This window comes from Physeter macrocephalus, chromosome 1, assembly GCF_002837175.3.
Source record: "Physeter macrocephalus isolate SW-GA chromosome 1, ASM283717v5, whole genome shotgun sequence".
Lineage (NCBI taxonomy): Eukaryota > Metazoa > Chordata > Mammalia > Artiodactyla > Physeteridae > Physeter > Physeter macrocephalus.
In genome coordinates, this window is record NC_041214.2 from 48,878,844 (window position 1) to 48,882,087 (window position 3,244).

Here is a 3,244-nt window from a genome sequence, read left to right on the forward strand (position 1 = left end):
GGACATATATACACTACCAAACATAAAATAAATAGCTAGTGGGAAGCAGCTGCATAGCACAGAGAGATTAGCTAGGTGCTTTGTGACCCCCTAGAGGGGTGGGTTAGGGAGGGTGGGAGGGAGATGCAAGAGGGAGGAGTTATGGGGATATATGTATATGTATGGCTGATTCACTTTGTTATAAAGCAGAAACTAACACACCATTTTAGAGCAATTTTACTCCAATAGAGATGTTAAAAAAAAACAAACTATAAAGATTGACAAGATTACTATTTACAGACCATTCCTGAATCAGAACAAAATAAGGTAAACAAAATGACAAAAGTAATAATGGAAGTATTTTCCTAAGAAGGAGGTTAAACCCTGAAGAAGGTATATTATGCAAAAAGCAAGGGTGAACAAGACGGTAAACTGGTTGGTAATATGAAATAAATATTGCTATACAAATAATAGTATTAATTTGGGAGAAACATTTGGAAGAAAAGTAGACTCAACTTCTAGGCTGCAATGTGGATGGTTACAGCTTTCTAATTCTCTTGTTTGGAAGAATAGAGACATTGATTAATTTAAAGCTTGTGTAGAGAAGCATATTTAAAAATTAAGGGTTGCCCCTGAAAAGATAGAAATAGAATATATAAACTCTTAACTAGTAGAAGAATTAAAAGGAAATAAGATGGTAGAACAGAAACAAAATCATATATAGTGGGATGAGCAGACATATGCTCTAGAGGTAAAGTGGTACATGGAAGCATACTTATATGAATTAATGAAGTCATGTTCATGTAGGAAGAAATGTTGCCCCAAAGTGTTCAACCTGAGTGCAGTGTTGCCTTAAAAATCATTTTCAGTTTATTGGAAACATAGGGATAGAGAAACTAGTTAAACAATATAGAGGGGCACTCTATGGGAAAACTGACCTTAGGCCTTGGGGAAAGATAGGCATGGAATAAACAAGGAAGTTTACTCTAGATTAAAGAGGCACAACAAAATGTACTCTGTGAACCTTGTTAAGAGCCTCATTTGAACAAATCAATTATAAAAAGTCATCTTAAGGTTAATTGGGAAAATTGAATATAAACTGGAATCAGATAATACCAAGGAATTCGTGTTAGTTTTATTAGAAGTTCAAACTGCCTGGTAAATATGTAAAAAAAATGTTTGCATTTTTGGAGATGCCTTGGAAGTAAGTAAGGGTAAAATGACCTGAGTTGTGGGATTTGTTATAAAATACTGTAGCAAAAAAGAAAAAGGAATAGATGAAGCAAGTGTGGCAAATCTTGCTAATTAATAGTAGAATCTGGGTGATGGACATAATGGGGTTAGTTATCTCAGGCTCTATACTTTTGTGTATGTGACCAGTTTTATCATAAATACTTAAGGTAATATCTTAATTCACGAAGTTTGAAAATAAATGGATGGAAAATTATATAGTAGGCAAATACTACTTAAAAACAGTTTAACAATTTTTTATGCTATATAAGTTAGAATTTAACACAAAATTTGCTAATAATGATAGAGATATAACCTAATGATCACAATTGGCTGAAGAAGCCATTATGAATTTGTATTCATTAAACAACATAAACTCCAAATATATAAAGCAACAACTGACAGAATTACAAGGAGAAAGTTTAAAATCTATTACCCAGGGGAAGTTTGTAACACATCCATTTCTAAAACTTATGAGTCACGGATGCAAAAAATTATGATGGATATTTAAGGTTTTTAGTAACAGATTTAACAAACTGCTAATAGAGATGTATGATTTCTATCCCCAGCACATATATGCTTTTTAAATACACAGGGTACATTTATAAAAATTGGCTACAGTGGAAGTCTGTATGACACTCTAGGAATCTGTATCATATACACCATGCTCTCTGAACACAAAGTAATAAGATTAGAAATGAATAGTAAAAAGACAATAGAAATTCATGTTTTTGAGCACTAAACTGTACTTGTAAATAATTATGTGTTTAGAAAATTACAATGGAAAATTTGAACTGTTTAGAATAAAATACAAATAAAGTATTACATATCAAAACTTGTGGGAAATAGGTAAAGAAATGATTGAGATGATTAACAAAAACTCAAAGCAGAATATTTGAAATATTCATGCAATTGATAGAAATCTAGAGATAAGGTGTAAATAAATAACTTCAGAAATAAAAAGGGAGCATAGCTGTAGAGAAGATAGTTGTATTTTATTTCAATTTAAAAAAATATTTATTTATTTAATTTGTTTATTTTATTTTATTTTTGGCTGTGTTGTGTCTTAGTTGCAGCACCCAGGATCTTCTTTGAGGCATGCAGGATCTTTTGTTGTGGTGCGCGGGCTCATGGTTGCAGCACTTGGGCCTCTCTCGAGTTGTGGCATGCAGGTTCCAGGGTGCGTGGGCTCTGTAGCTTGTGGCACGCAGGCTTTCTAGTTGAGGTGCACAAGCTCAGTAGTTAAGCTGCACAGGCTTAGTTGCTCCGCGGCATGTGGGATCTTAGTTCCCTGACCAGGGATCGAACACTTGTCCCCTGCATTGGAAGGTGGATTCTTTACCACTGGACCACCAGGGAAGTCCTGATAGTTGTATTTTGAAAATATGTAATATTGAATCATTTTGTGCCAAAATTTCTGATGACTTTGAGGCAATAGGTAAATTTTTCGAAAAACAGATTGCCAAGATTGACTCAAAAGGAAATAAAGATTAATCAAATAACCATTAAAGAGACTGAATTGGACTCTAAATCCTCTCCTTCTTCCACTTTTGCCTAATGGTACCAATCATAGATGTTTTTATTTTCATCAGACTTTCAAGAATAATCCCCTTTTATATAAATTGTTCCAGAGGGAAAACTTTCCAACTAATTTTAAGCTCATACAAACTTGATACCAAAATTGGACAGACTGTACAAAAAAAGATACACTGATTTACTCAGAGATGAAAAAATTCTAAATAAGATATCAGTAAATTAAATCTAGCAGTATATAAGACATCCTGACCAAATACATTTTATCCCAAGAATGGAAGATAGCTTAACTGTAGAAATTCCATTAATGTTACACACATCAATAATACACTGAAGGAGGAAAAAAAAAGATCATCTTCAAAGATGCTGCTAAAATTCACAAATATTCATGATTTAAAATTCTTATCAGCTAGAAAGTACTTCCATTACTTGAAAGAAGATTATCAAGAATTCAAACATATGAAAACATCATAATTAATGCAGAAAATTTAGGTTAATTTCC